General features: G+C 39.8%; 1 long non-coding RNA gene across 3 annotated transcripts in view; it reads right to left on the bottom strand.

Moving 5' to 3' along the window:
• Positions 1-16,695, bottom strand: part of LOC125083655 (uncharacterized) — a 39,712-nt gene that overhangs the window by 22,221 nt on the left and 796 nt on the right. For 2 of the 3 annotated variants that reach the window (XR_007122330.1, XR_007122332.1), the window contains exon 2: positions 15,197-15,312. This is a non-coding gene — a long non-coding RNA (uncharacterized LOC125083655). Of the gene's footprint in view, positions 1-2,872; positions 2,987-15,196; positions 15,313-16,695 lie in introns of those variants that run through there. The other variant, XR_007122331.1, reaches the window with a different exon arrangement.

Here is a 16,695-nt window from a genome sequence, read left to right as displayed (position 1 = left end):
ATAGTTAACTACTTCCAAAAAGAAACTCCAGGCCCAGAACACTTCATTTGTGAATTCCATCTGACATATATGGAAGAAATAGTACCAAACCTACACACAGTTTTCCAGAAAATAGTCAAGGGAGAAACACCAAATCATTTTATAAAGTCAGTATTATTCTGATTCCAAAACCAGATAAAGACATTAAAACTAAACAGAACTAGTTGCATGGGTGGCTCAGTCATTGAGCATCTGCCTTTAGCTCAGGTCATGATCCCAGGGCCCTGGGATCCAGCCCTACATCAGGTTCCCTGCTCAGTGTGGGGTCTGCCTCTCCCTCTCCTACTCCCTCTGCTTGTGTTCCCTCTCTTGCTATGTCTCTCTCTGTCAAATAAATAAATAAAATCCTTTAAAAAAAAACACTAAACAAGGGGCTCCTGGGTGGCTCAGTTGGTTAAGCCAACTGCCTTTGGCTCAGGTCATGATCCCAGAGTCCTGGGATCGAGTCTCATATTGGGCTCCCAGCTCTGTGGGGAGTCTGCTTCTCCCTCTGACCTTCTCCCCTCTCGTGCTCTCTCTCACTCTCTCTCTCAAATAAATGGATAAAATCTTAAAAAAAAAAACAGAATTATAGAAATTATCTCTTATAACATAGATGTAAAACAACAAAATATTAGCAAGTTTAATCAAATAATATATATCTAGCATATTGGGATATATATATATATATATATATATATATATATATCCAATAAACTAATGCATCAAGATCATGGGGATTTATCCTGGAGATGCAGATTGGTATATCATTCAGGTCTCAGTCAGTAGAAAGAAATCACACTGTAACTAAAACAGAAAGTTCGATATGAAGAACTACTGATTCCAGGGGCACCTGAGTGACTCAGTCAGTTAAGTAACCAACTCTTGGTTATGACTCAGGTCATGATCTCAGGGTTGTGAGATCGAGCCCTGCATCACACTCAGCATGGAGTCTGCTCGAGATTCTCTGACTCCCCCTCTCCCTCTGCACCCCTACCCTGCTCATGCATGCTCTCTTTCTCTCAAATAAATAAATAAATAAAACCTAAAAACAAAACAACAACAACAAAAACTACTGACTCTAACAGAGGAGTGACTATAAATACACTAGCCCTGGGGAAAGTACCCAAGGATTGACAAACGTAGAAGGGAGCCCTCATCCTAAAGCTGGGATGCACACCTAATTGGAAAAGATGTGGTTATAGTCCACTGGATGGTGAACAAGTTCCCTGGCTTGCCCAAGGACTCACTTGTCCATAGTTACTAGACAAGAAAGAAATGCCCTTCCTAGGTTTGGGTGGATTAAAGCTGGTGTGTGGGCATGAAGAAAAAGTCAGGCACCAGGAGCCCAGTCAGAAGAGTAGCACAAGGTCTGGGGCATGAAGTGTTTACACTGGGCCAGAGGAGGGACTAAGATAAGCACAAATGCATTCTTCAGAACTATAAGTGAGATAAAGACATCTCCAGACAAAGAAAAAGGTAACTGATTGTCATAAAACCAACATTACAAGAACTACTAAAGGGAATTCTCCAAGAAAAAGAAAAATGAGGGGCACCTGGGTGGCTCAGTGGGTTAAGCCTCTGCCTTTGGCTCAGGTCATGATCCCAGGGTCCTGGGATCCAGCCCCACATCAGGCTCTCTGCCCATCGGGGAGCCTGCTTCCCCCTCTCTCTCTGCCTGCTTGTGATCTCTGTCTATCAAATAAATAAATAAATAATCTTCAAGAAAAAGAAAAGAAAAATGATCCCAAACAGAAATACAGAATTTAGGAAGGAATTAGGAGCACCAGAAAAGGTAAATATATAAGTAAACCTAAATGAATGTGGACTACATGAAGAAAACACCAATATTACTACTAATTCTGTCTCGTGGAATTTTATATTTGTGTAAAATTAAAACGCACGACAACATAAACATCAAAGGTAGAACTCATACGTTCCAAGGTCCTGTCACTATGTAGAAGTACCAATTTGTATTAGACACTAATAATTCGAGAATGAATATAGTAATAATCTCCAGAAATAAAGAACGTATAACCAACAAGTTGATTAGAATGATTAAAAAAATTATTTAAACCAAAAAGAAGTAATGAAAGAAAAAAAGGAGCATAAAACAGGTGAAACAAATATTAAGTTAGTAGAATTCAAAATATATTAGTAACTGAATTAAGCACAAATAAATACTCAATGTAAGAGCTAAGCTTTTCAGACTGGAAATAAAATCAAAGCCAACTACTTTCAAAAGACACACCTTAAATAATAAGGACATAGAAGTTTTAAAAATTAAGAAAATTATATATCATGAAGACACTTATTAAAACAAAGCTACTAAAAAGGAGACCAGTATTGTAAGACTTTTAGATATAAGCCATTACTAAAGATTAAGAGCAATATTTCATAAGAGAAAAATGTTCTCTTCACCTTTCTATAAGAGTCTGTAAGGCTGAGCATATTTAAGGACGCTCTAGCCTGGCATCTAAAAATTTCTCAATCCTTGCATACTCCTTTTAACAATGCTAAACTTGTCAACTATCCAGAATTATTCCTAAATCTGTGCAGCCAGTTTTTCTGTGAGCTGCTTTAAAATCATGCCTTACATAAAGCTGACTTCTAACAGATTGAACAAGTCTGAATCGAAATAAGAAACTCACCAGTCTCAGATGACAGGTGGACACAGCACGGACACAGCACGGCTGTGGAAAGTAAGTTGTAGACTCAGGTCATTGAGCAGCAACTCCACCACCCCCTCACCCAGCTTCCCGGAGATCAGCCCAAAGCCAAGCTCTATAGAGGATCACAGCAGCCCCTCCACAGTACTGATCTGCCCAGCAACCATGGATCTATCAGCTCTCACAAGCCCTGGTGAATACCTCAACATTCCACATGGACCCCAACCAGCCCTGGGAAGTCTGGATTGGCCAGTGACATCAGTTATGGTGGAAGGGATCTGTACATAAAAGTATGCTTCCTTCCAAAAAAAAAAAAAAAAGTATAGAAAATTACATATCATGAAAACACTAATTAAAATAAAGGTGGCGGGCGCCTGGGTGGCTCAGTTGGTTAAGCAGCTGCCTTCGGCTCAGGTCATGATCCCAGCGTCCTGGGATCGAGTCCCACATCGGGCTCCTTGCTTGGCGGGGAGCCTGCTTCTCCCTCTGCCTCTGCCTGCCATTCTGTCTGCCTGTGCTCGCTCTCTCTCCCTCTCTCTCTGACAAATTAAAAAAAAAAAAAAATCTTAAAAAAAAAATCTTAAAATAAAGGTGGCATAACTACACTAGTATTAGAAAAGAAGAAAACTTTTAGGTAGGAAGCACTACTAAGGATTAAGAGGGATATTTCATAAGAATAAGTCTCAATACATCACGAAATCATCTATTCTAAAGCTGTGTGTATCAAATAATACAACTCGGATACACAGAGAGTAAAAACTGACAGCACCAAAAAATAGACAAATCCACAGTTACAATAGATTTTAATTATTTATTTGACAAATACAGATCACAAGTAGGCAGAGAGGCAGGCAGAGAGAGAGAGAGAGAGAGAGGAGGAAGCAGGCTCCCTGCTGAGCAGAGATCCTGATGCGGGGCTCGATTCCAGGACCCCAGGATCATGACCCCAGCTGAAGGCAGAGGCTTTAACCCACTGAGCCACCCAGGCGCCCCAGATTTTAATTTATCTCTTAGTAACTTAAAGAATAAAGAAGAAAAAAATCTGCAAACATATGAAAGATCTAGACAACCTGGTTAAGAAACTTGATATAATTAATATAGGTAAAACACAGAACCAGACAATGGCAGAATACTTTTTCAAGGCATAGGGAACATTTACTAAAATTGACTACATGGTAAGCCATAAAGTAAGGATCAAGAAATTTCAAATATTAAAATCATTCAGAATGTTTTATGAATTCAGTAGAATTGAACTAGAAAATAATGAAACAGATCAGCTAGTGAATTCTTCCAAACCTTTAAAAGGGGGGGGGGGGCGGAGGAGAAAAATATTACATAAATTCTTCTAGAGAAATACTTTTACACATACTTTTTAGCTGAGTCCTAAAGCCTATGAAACCTTTATACTCCAATCGGACAAGGGCTTTATAGGAGAGTAATGTATTACGCTAGTAAAGAGCTCATGAACCTAGAAGCAAAACTTATTTTTAAAATTAGTAGGGATGACTCCGCGGGTCAGTGGGTTAAGCACTGACTCTGGGTTTAGGCTCAGGTCATGATCTCGGGGTTGTGAAACGGAGCCCCTCATAGACTGCTTGAGATTCTTACCTCTCCTCCCCCTACCCCCAACCCCGCCCCACTCATGCTCTCTCTAAAATAAATAAAATCTTAAAAATAGAAAATAAAATCAGCAAATTTAATCAGGAAAGAAAACATGAAAAGGATAGTACATCACGACCAAGCTGGGCTTAATCCGGGAATGCAAGTGCTTATCATTCAATTATAATTACCATAATTCACCACGTTGACAGAAAAAGAGGGGAAAATCATATAATTATCTCTATAAAGGCAAAAAAGCTCGGTTGATATAATTCAACACATTTATTAGGAAAACACTTAGCTAACTAGAAGGGACTCGCATAATCTGATAAGAAATAGGGCATATCTTATTTAAGGTAAAATATTGAAAGTTTTCCTCCTAAGACCGGGAAGAAGACATGGATGTCTATTAACACCACATCTACTCTATGTACTAACCAGGACAAGAAAAGGAAACAGAAGGGCAAAAAGGAAAGAACTAAAATTGTCATTGTTTACAAATAATGTATTTATATATTTAAAAAATGAGAAATAATATATAGACACTTACTAGAATTAAAATAAATGAATTTAGCAAGATTGCTGGAAAGAAAATTAATATAACAAAAAACAATTGTGGGGGCTCCTGAGTGGCTCAGTTTGTTAAGCATCTGCCTTTGGCTCAGGTCATGATCTCAGGGTCCTGGGATCGAGCCCTGCATCAAGCTCCCTGCTCAGTAGGGGAGTCTATTTCTCCCTCTCCCTCTGCCCATCTCCCCCTGCTTGTGCTCTCTCTCTCTCTCACTCCCCCTCTCAAATAAATAAATTTAAAAACCTTTCAAAAATCTATTGTTTTCTAGATATCATTAATAAACAATTAGAATATAAATAATTTTATTTTTTATTTTTTAAAATTTGACAGAGATCACAAGTAGGCAGAGTGGCAGACAGAGATAGGAGGGTGGCAGGCTCCCCACTGAGCAGAGAACCCAATGCAGGGCCCGGTCCCAGGACCCTGGGATCATAACCTGAGCCGAAGGCAGAGGGTTTAACCCACTGAGCCACCCAGGCACCCCAGAATATAAATAATTTTAAATATATCATTTACAATCATAAAAACCTAGATGTTTTTGTGAGACATCTTGTGAAAGATGCACAAGATAGCTACACAGAAAATTACAACTTTAAAAAAAATAGTGAAGGAATATACCAGGTTCATGTATTAAAAGACTCAAAATCCATAAACCTGGTATATCATAAAGAAGCCAACTCTCCCCAGAACTGATCTACAAAAGAGACCCCAGAAAATTTTTTGGTGTGCATTCACAACCTGTCTAAACTTTGAAAATCCAAAGGATCCTGAATAGGCAAGATCATTCTCTTTGTTTTTCTTAAAGAGGAAAAGAGGATGTATATCAAAGTATCCATGCTAATTACAAAGCTACAGTAATTTAAACAGAGTGGGGATTGGTGGAAAGACAGAAAAACAGACAGATGGAACAAAACAGAGAATCCAGAAACAGAGCCACACATACACATATACAAAAGGGACACTGCTGTGCACTGGAGAAAGGACGATGTCTTCAATCAGTGTTGCTGGATTGCCTGGATAGCCATATAGAGAAAAATGGATCTTGACCCCTACCTCACACCATTCAAAGTAGGAATTGCCGGAAGATTTTAGATCAAAGGAGAGAAGTAAAACAATAAAGCTTTTAAGAATAGAAAACCTTATATCTTTGTGCTCTTGGGGTGCACAAGTATTTCCTCAACAAAATCAGTATTCACCAAACTTAACAGAAAATTTTGTTAAACAGGATCACATTAAAATTTTAAAATTCAGGAAATGAGAAGAAAGTAAAAAAGGCAAGCCATAGTGAGAAAAGATCCTTGAAATATATCTATCCAGCAAAGGGCTCATATCAAGCAAAGAATACGATGCATAACCTGTTAGAAGAGGGAATAAGACTTGAACAGCCGCTTCACGAAAGAGGAGATAGATTCCCATTAAATATATGAGAAGGTGCTCCTTCTCATTAGCCATTGCAGAAATGGACAATAAAACCACAATCACATGCCCACCAGAAGGGCCAAAATTAAAAAATTTTTAAATCTAACAATACTGTCCTAATCACTGTCCCAGGGAAACATTATCTGGCACTTCCAAACTTATATACTAAGAGGTTTGCTGGGCAGTAAAACATCTTCAAAGTGTGAGAGACATAGGACTGGACCGAGGGGAAAATTCTGCAATTCAGGCCTCAATTAGTCTTGCAAGAAACTTCAGAGTTGGCATGGCCCTTGGAAATTGTCTCCACCCCACCATCACCACCATGACCACCTCCTCTACCACCAGCACCATCACCATCCCACAGATCTACTCCCAGAAGAAGGTGCTTGACTTTGGATGTGGAATCACTCTTTGCCTGAGGGAAATTCACAGAGAGCTGTCGCCACCAACACGACCAGCAGCGAAGTCAATGAGCACTTGGTCCCAAACAAGAATCTAGGTAGACTCTTCCCTAGTATATTGGTCAAGATGGGGAACAACCAAACTCTCACACAGTGCTGATGGGAATATCATTTGGTACAGCCACTTTGGAAACAATCTGGAAATATCTCATAAACCTGAACATAAGCATACACTATGACCCAGCACTCCCATAATGAGCTATATGCCCAACACATACACACCGTACCAAAAGACAGGCCCAAAAATGTTCAGAGCAGGATTATTTATAATTGTCAAAAGATGGATATAACCCAATGTCTGTCAACAACATAATGGGTTAATAATTGTTACACAGTCATACAAGAAAACTATTGCTATAACAAAACAGCATGGGTGAATTTCACAAATGTCATGTGCATTGAAAGAAGCCAGACTCAATAAAGCCTGAGGTGTGATTTTACAATTACAAAGTTCAAAGACAGGGAAAATGAATATATGTTAATAGCAGGTAGGATACTAGGTGTGGACTTAAAGAGTCATTCTCGTGATACACCCAGAACAGAGGAGCTGGGCCCAACATAAGCGGATGTCTCTAGTTCCAGGTCCCGAAAACCACCAGTAATTTGTACACGGCGTTCCCCCAGCCGAGATAAAATATTTGCATTCCATCTTCCCATGGCTTCCCTTTATATTTAACCAGAAGAAAGAAGGAATAATAGAAAAGAGGGAGGAAGAGAAAGAGAGAGGGAGGGACGTGTACGTAACACTGTACATTTTAGTCTTTCATGTGTACTGTTTCTTTGTTTCTTCCAGTAACAGTATAGATATCACTAACTTCATTTTACACCTTAAAAATCTTTTTTAAGTTAAGAGAAACAAAGAAGAAATGTAAAATACATTTTCTTTAAGAGAAACAAAGAAGAAATGTAAAATACAGACTTTGCCCATATGAATTTATAATTGCATATAATCATTAGTGGATTAGAATCTGGGAGGCTGGCATACACATAAAACACCAAAACAGTGATTCAGAAAATATGTGTCGTTTCTACAATGATCACTGGAGCATCAGCACTGGAGCTCGGAGAAGAGATGAAGAAAAGACATAATCAAAGGTGGCTTTTTGGAGCGGCTGAGCTTAAAAGATTTCGTGAGAAGGGGAGCAGGTTGCTCGTTGCCTAGCCAATATTCATTTTTCATTTCTTACCTAGTAAATTAGAAAAGAAAAAAACCTATTTTATTTGAGGCAGCAATATGCACAACTATCCCCATTTTCCAGCTTTTCTTACAGCTCGATATGACCAGGTAGCCAAGTGCTGTACAGCAAATTGTAAGCAGAGTGCTAGATGGGGTCTCTGGGAATATCCTAAAAAGTAACTGAGTACACAGAGCCTTTCTTCACTTCCTCCTGCTGTCTGGCATATGGACATGATATCCGGTGCTCCATCAGCCACTTTGGACCATGAGGCTAAGAGAGCAGAACAGAGAGAAAGGAGCATGGGATACCAACCACCATGGAGCTCCAACATAAGCACTAAGTTGTCTACCTTTGAACTTCTCTTCTGGAGAAAAAAAACTGATGGATCTCTAGTTTAGACATATAGAAGTTTCTACTCAGGTACTAAAATGAGGTGTGGACTTAATGGTGTGATGGCTCGTACTGGCTCACAAGAGCAGACTGTTTAACTTTCAGGAATATCTGTGAGCTGGCTGTCAAACATCTCTGTTTATTTTAAAGATTTATTTGTTTGAGAGACAGAGAGATCATGAGGTGGGGCCGCAGAGGGAGAGAGAGAAGGAGCAACAGACTCCCTGCTGAGTAGGGAGCCCACCGCTGTGCTCGATCCCAGGACCCTGAAACCATAACCTGAGCTGAAGGCAGATGTTTAACCAACTGAGCCACCCAGTTGCCCCTAAGCACTTCCATTTTTTAAAAAAAAAATTTTTTTAAATAAATAAATTTTATTTATTTATTTGACAGAGATCACAAGTAAGCAGAGAGGCAGGCAGAGAGAGAGAGAGGAGGAAGCAGGCTCCCCTCGGAGCAGAGAGGCCAATGTGGAGCTCAATCCCAGGGCCCTGGGATCATGACCTGAGCCAAAGGCAGAGGCTTTAACCCACTGAGCCACCCAGGTGCCCCAGCACTTCCATTTTTTTAAATAAAATTAGGGGCACCTGAGTGGCTCAATTAGCGCGTCCAACTCTTGGTTTTGGCTCTGGTCATAATCTCAGGGTCATGAGATCTAGTCCCATGCGGGGCTGTGCACTCAGTGTGGAGTCTGCTTAAGATTCTCTCTTACCCCCTTCTTCTGCCCCTCCCCACCACTCACGCTTTCTCCCTCTCTCTCTCAAAACAAAATAAAATGAAATTATACAGATGTAAAGCTAAATAAATTAGATCAAAAACAAAGAAATTATATCAAAAACAAAAAAATCAAGGCTTCTTCTTTTTTCTTTCTTTCTTAAGCTTTGCTTTTTTTTTTTTCTTGGAGAGCTTGCTAGTAAACACTTGCCAGCACACTTTTGAGTGAGGTAAATGCTATCCCTTGTGATATTAATTGTAATAGCAAAATACTGGAAAAGAACCAAATGTCTATCAGTAGGAAGTTTGTTTAAAAAAAAAAAAAAAACTATGGGTCTATCCACACAATATAGTATCCTGTAGCATTTCAAAGGAATGAGGAAGACTTCTTCATACCAATAGCTACACAAAGGAGTATTGAACAGAAAAAGGAATGAGCAAGATGTCTGTATTAGAATATTGAGCGAGCACCAGGATAAATGAAACAAAGTGAGGCAAAGAACAGGGCTTAGACAATGTTACCTTTGTGTAATAAAGGGTGGGAGAATAAAAATATATTTTGTTTATGTTTTCTAAAAAGAACCAACTGAAGGACAACTAGCACAATAGATAGCTACGAAGTATTACACAGGGGGAGAGGGAAAGGAGATGAAGACTAAAAGGAGAATGCTCTGTGCTCTTTTAGTTTCGACTGAACTATGTAAATGTTTTACATGCTTTCATTCAAACTGATGACATAACCACACAAGGGAAAATAATTACCTCAAGGGACCACTGAACACAGGAATTTAACTGTATATACCTTGAGGGATACATTCTGGGGTCAAAAGCGCCACAAGAAATCTTAAGCTGCATTCAGTGGTCTTACTATTAGAAGTAATGTTCACACACACACACACACACACACACACAATTTTTTTTTCTTTTTTAAGAAAGAGAGAGAGGAGTGACAGAGAGAGAGAGAGAATCTCAAGCAGGCTCCATGCCCAGTGCAGAGCCTGATGTGGGGCTCGATCTCACAACCCTGAGATCATGACTTGAGTTGAAATCAAGTCGGATGTTAAACCAACTGAACCATATATATATGGTTTTGTTTTGTTTTGTTTTGTTTTTTACTATTACATGTACATTATAGAATTAGGAAATAAATACTTAAGGCCTTTAAGAGCCAAGATTTCCAAAGTAAAGAAAAAGTGACGAGTAAAATCAAAAAAGTTTAATCAAAACTCTGCAGTGTTAAATGTGAATTGACTCACACACATTGGGATGGCTACAATTAAGATGAATAAAGAGAAAAGAACGAGTGTTGGTAAGGATGTGGACATACTGGAACCCTCATACACTGCTGGTGGGAATGCAAACTGGTGCAGCCACTGAGAAAAACAGCATGGCAGTTCCTCAAAATATTATACATAGAGGACGCCTGCGTGGCTCAGTCAGTTAAGCATCTGCCTTTGGCTCAGGTCCTGATCCCAGGATCCTGGGATTGAGTCCTTCATCAGGCTCCTTGCTTGGCAGGGAGTCTGCTTCTCCTTCTGTCTGATACTTCCCCTGTGTGTACATGGTCTCTCTGTCTCTCTGGCAAATAAATAAATAAAATCTTTAAAAATATACATAACCCAGAGAATTACCCCAAAGAATTCCACTTTGGTATATACACGAAAGAATTGAAAGCAGGGACTTGAACAGATACTGATACACCCATTTTCACAGCTGCATTATTCACAGCCCAGGTGTTGATCAGTGGATGAACGAATAAACAAATAGAAATTATTCAGCTGTGACAAGGAGGGAATTCTGACTCATGTCAACACAGATGAGCCGTGAGGACCTTAAGCTAAGTGAAACAAACCAGAACCTGGTAGAGATGAGTACCCCCATCACCAAGACTACAGTTTCTAAACACTATTCTCCACAAAAAGGAACCCAGAGACTTTGGGGAAATGGCTGCTTCTAGGGCAAGAAATGTACAAGAGGGTCCTGGGACATCTTGTTGACCCAGAAAATAAGAACACTATTTGAAGACAAATGGTTTGGCCAAAGGACATGGGAGCCAAAATGAATGGACTCCAGTTAGCTAAAGATTCGGCAATTTGAGCAAGGAAAATAATAACGATCGTAACTGATTGAAACACATAAATCCATCCAAAACATATAAAATCTATGTGCACATGTATAACTGATTGAAGCACATAAATATATCCAAACGATATAAAATCTATGTGCACATGTATAACTGATTGAAACATGTGTATTTATGTGTTTCAATCAGTTACATATGCGCACACAGATTTATATGTTTTGGATGGATTTATGTGTTTCATAATAACATAATAAATTTCATTTCATAATAATGCTAGTAAAAGTATTCACAAAAACACGAGTAGACATAATAACACGAATACAGTGCCCATCAGTGTTCAACAGTAGTATTCATAATAACACCAGTAAGCATAATTACCCTAATACAGTGTCCATCATAACACGCATGAAAAAACAAGGGAACAAAACGATGTCAGTCACCACTGGAGGATGCTAGGGCCCCAATTCATGACTGAGAAAACCAGCAAAGGGAAAAAGTTCATCACGGATCCTGCCTTTTCTGTACAAACTCTATTTCAGGGTAACCAAATAGCTGATGAGGTAAAAATTCTTTTTATAGAAGAATTCCAGCAAATATATTCAGAGGAACGATAGAACGAGAACAAATTAAATAAAGCGATCTTAAGCAACCATCACTAGCAGATGCCAAACCATATTCAAAATGTTGACGGCGAATTTATCCCAGATGAATCAGGCTGACATCAGAATCCAGTGCTGGTTGGATCTTGGCCCTGCCAGCTGTCAGACCCCTAGATCTAACCTCCAGCTCAGAGGAAACAGTGCGGGAGGAAAACAAATCAATTGCCACCATGAAAAAGCAATCAGCCAAATCGAGTATGGGGGACACTTATAGGACAAATGAGCCAGTCCCTTTAACAAACAAATGAGATGGGGGGATGGGGAATCTGTTGCAAAATGAAAGAGACTTTAAAACATGAACAACCCAACGTGATGTGTGGACCCACCTGGATCCTGGCGTCCAGAACATGTTCCCTGCTTGCAAGTTGCCCTGCAGGTCTTCCAGGTTAAAATGTGCAGTTGGGAAGACATATTCTGCTTTTTCTCTTGGCTTCATTAGAGCTGAAGACTTCTAGGACAGCCTCAGTCTGGCCTCAGCTGCTGACAGGAATAAAGAAGTGAGCCTCTGTATCGGGCCGGTTCACACGGGACTCCCCCAGCCCAAGACTCTGAGAGTCGCCTCATCTGGCACTGACCATCCCGAGGCTCTCAGCTCAGCATCCCTGCCCCCAGGAGCCGAGGGTGCCTAGGACGTGAAATCTCAGGTCCTCTCCCCTGCCTCAGGTCCTCTTCCTGCCACATTTGTGTTGATGTGGCTGCACCCGGGTTGGTAAGAAACAGTCTGGGAGCCAGTCCCTTAATGGGTGGTCAGAAACAGAGCTGTCACCCTCCTGTCTCTAACATACACCGCCTTCCTTGGCAAAGCCTGGAGAGAGAAAACCGGACCAGCATCTCTTTTACTCTCCCTTTCGTCTTCCCACCATTCCCTTGACCAGAAAGTGGTGAGTCTCTCATCTAATCCCCCTGTGTCTTCACCTCCTGCTTCAACGGAGGGACAGCTGCTTATAGGTAACGGGGTGTCCTTCCTCCACTCCAGAGAATTCTCTGAGATGGTTCTTTCATGCTGGGATTCTGATACTCTAACGGGGAGGTGAAGGACTACGAAACATTCTTTCTCGTGATGATAGTCTTTCCTGCTACATAATCCTAAACTTCATGTAGAAGTGGAATGTTAGTATATTTTGTTCTTTAAATTCCTTCTGTAGCAAATCCTAATCTCCCAAGCATATGAACACCTTGGCCTAGCAGAGCAAAGAACACGTGCTCACAAATTAATAATATTCAGATTACTGGGCGCCTGAGCGGCTCAGTCAGTTAAGCATCTGTTTTCAGTTCAGGTCATGATCCCAAGGTTCTGGGATCAAGCCCTGCATAAGGCTCTCTGCTCAGCGGTGAGCCTGCTTCCTCCTCTCTCTGCCTGCCTCTCTGCCTACTTGTGATCTCTCTCTCTCTCTCTGTGTCAAATAAATAATTAAAATCTTAAAAAAAAAAAAAACAATTCGCCCACTGTTTTATAACTTACTTTTGCCATTTCAAAACATAGCTGTGTGTCCTTACCATTTTCCCATGTAATTTTTGAATTACATGCTTAAATATGCTTTTCAATACCTGAATGGTATTCCATTGCCCAGGATACCTTTACACACTTAACCAATCTTTACCCTATCCACTTTATTAGGTAGTGAAATTATTTCCAACTGAACTGGAATGGACAGCCCACCCCCCAACCATCATTTTTTGGGGGGAATAAAGTTGAAGAGGTAGAATGATTGAGTTCAAGAATACAAATACTTTTAATGAAAGATGTTACAAACTACCGAATAAGCCTCAGAAAAGTCATAGCATTTTTTAGGTCTACCAGCAGTCCTCGACGCTGCCCATTTCTACATACTTTCTCTAAGTTTACAATTTATAATCTTAAAATTATACATTTTTAAATATTTTATCTTAAAATATCTTTAACTGGCAAACAAATACTGGTTTAAGTTTTCATTTCCTTGAGTACTTGTGAGACTGAAAACTTGTTCATGTTTCAAATATGTATTGGCCATTTGTATTTATTACTTCAAATGGTATCTTCAGATGAGGAAATGGGGTTCAGAGAGGTTAAACAACTTGCTCAAGGACACACAGTTTCTACGAAGCAGATAAATATATATATGTATGTATGTATTATATATTCTGAAATGAAACAGAATTGATCTTCAGTTTGTCAAAGCAAACAATAAAGCCTGTGGGGAAAGTTCTGTTCCATTCAGCCTGCAAGGACATCTAAATAATATATAAATCTCTTCAGGCCAAATCATCTTTATAAAATATTACTTGGAGAATTATTGTGAAGATTTAATGAATTATAGTTCTTTCAACTTTTAATTTATAATTGCAAGATGAATTAAATAAGGAAGAGATTGCTAAAAAGATTGAATATGCTGACAGCATCTTTCTTACCACCCATCAGTCATGAATGGCTATGCAGCGGTAGATGCTGAAGGAGACTCTGGTACCCCATGACCTCCTTCTTCCCATTACCACAGCATGAGGACAAAGCAACCAACTGCATATGTTTTATGATGGTAGACCAAAACCAGCCTACTATTTCTGGAGGTGATCAGAAGCTGATGCCTTACTTTTTGCCCCTGAATGCTTTTCACTTCTGTCCCAGTAATATATAAGCCAATGCTGTCACCTGATGATATAACCTTGTATGGCAAAGTCAAAGTCTCTTTCCTTTCGTAACAAGAGAGTCCATGACTCAACAACTGAGGATGAAAAAAAGAAAGAAACAACAGCAGTAAAAGAAATGCCAGAGTTGCTTAAATGTTTGGGAAAAAAAAAAAAAAAGCACACTGGCAAAATGTAATGTATTAAGACATGGCCAAAGATTTGTATCAGCAGGGTTGAAGGCATCTGAGGGGTCTGAGAAAAAGGAGATGTTAACACCTATTGGAGGGGGGAAACCCTACAAATGCCTTCTACTTGGCTTTAAGGTCTTACCCCAGGAGAGTGAAGTTCCTGTTCCAAGACCTGAGTGGTCAAGTTCCCCTCAGAGAGAGCTTACAAGAGAAACATCTCTTAACTTTTGTCCAGTTTGAGATCATGTGCATTCATGACTATCATAGACAATGAAAATTTTAAAAATAAATCTAAAGCCCTAAGTCTCCTATCTCCCCCCAAAGTGATGCTTACTACCTGTAAGTAGTGCTTATCTCAGGCAAATATATCATAGAATCAGGGGTCAGTAGTAGCCACAGAAAGTGAATTCAGGAGTTCAGCCACCAAAATGCAGGCAGGTTCCACCTGAGAACAGCACTTCAAGACACCCTAATGTCCCCTGGATTCGGAAGGATGGACTCCTGAAGATCCTGCATAAAGTAACCCCTAACAATTCTGTGTCTGCTCCTCATATAAGAGGCGGTCCATTCACCTTGAGCCAGACCACCTAGTTCACCTTGATTTTCCTCTTACCAACCAAGGGAACTGAAGGAATTTCCTTACCTTCTGTGTGCCCCAGATTCCTCAGCTGTAAGACGAAGATGTTAATGACACAAAGTATCTCATCTGATTCTTCCAGCAGTTCCACGAGGTAGAACACCAGTCCCTACGGCATTCAGCTGTTGGGAGGATCAAGGGAGATAATGTGTGCAAAGTGGTTAGAAAGGTGCCTGGCACAAGGCAAGTGCATTATATCTGCTTATTAATTATTTTTTATTGCCACCTAAAGTGGGACCGCCAAGGAGCAATGGCATGAATGCAGTTTATAATTCTCTTGGCCTACTTGCTTTGAACTTTGGAGATTCTTGACTCTTACATTTAATTTAGGAGATTTTTATTACTTCAAAATGAGTGTGTACATGTTGGCTTTATTCATCTTTTTATATTGCACTATTTTAAAATTGCATAATTTAAATAAGCATAAAGCCAGTTACATACTCTATGGAGTCTTAGGTGTGAAAATGCAGTAGATTTAGGGTCCATGGCAACTTTAAACAGCAATTACTCTTGATAAAAATGCCAGGGTTCTTGTGGGTCTGACGTCAGGAGGCGTTCCCGACAGGCAGGCCACAGGTGAGAGGGAGTAAAAGGCACCTGCTCCCATTATCTCCAAGTACAACTGGGGATGGTGCCTGCACTAAGTCTTTTAAAAACATTGTATTCGACTCTTACCATACCCCCGTGAGAGAAATAATATTAATGCCTCCATTTTACAGATGTAGAAACTGAGACAGACAAAGAAATTTAAGCAATTTGCCCAAAGTTACCCAGCTGGTAAGTGGTGGTACTGGGATTTAAACCTAAACATCCTACGCATAAAACCCAGGTGTGGTTGTTCTATTAGACGTCAAAAAGTTGTGATGTACAAAGTTCATCTTAGTCCTTCCACTTTTTTCTCTCTTTAGGGCCCATTCTCTTTAGGGAAACACTTGGGAAAATACACAAAGATAGAAAGCAGAAAGATTCGAACACATTATTATATCACCCAAAGACAACCACTGTTAAAAATTTGGCGTATTTCCTTCTGGACTTTTTTTTTCCTAAGTATAAGGTTTTGTTTTCTATGTTTGCTTTACACAGTTGTGACCAAACTGTATGCACAATGTAATCTTCTTTTTTTTCCCCTTTTTCCCCTTTCCCTTTTTTTCCCTAATATCATAACATAAGCTATCTCATGCAATTAAAAATTTCATGAACTTCCTTTCTATAGGCTGCATAATGTACTACTGCACGACAATGTCATAATATATTTGCCATTTCTTTCCTGAGTACTTCCCAGCTTTTTGTGTGTTGTGAGGTGGCTATCTCTGTCCCCTCTTTCTTGATAGTTTCCCTCCTTCTGACATTTCCTCAGATCCTGCTCAGGCACAAAGTGACCTTGATACCCCCTCTATCCTTCCTGCTCTCAAAATTTAGTTTCTGGAGAAAAACTGATAAAGTTATTCATACTAAAGTGTACCTGGTTCTTAAAGCTGAATTATAATCTCTTCAAGAAGGCTTGC

Source organism: Lutra lutra, chromosome 13 (genome assembly GCF_902655055.1).
Source record: "Lutra lutra chromosome 13, mLutLut1.2, whole genome shotgun sequence".
Lineage (NCBI taxonomy): Eukaryota > Metazoa > Chordata > Mammalia > Carnivora > Mustelidae > Lutra > Lutra lutra.
Note: the sequence above shows the minus strand (reverse complement) of the source record. Positions and strands in the feature narration are given on the sequence as shown.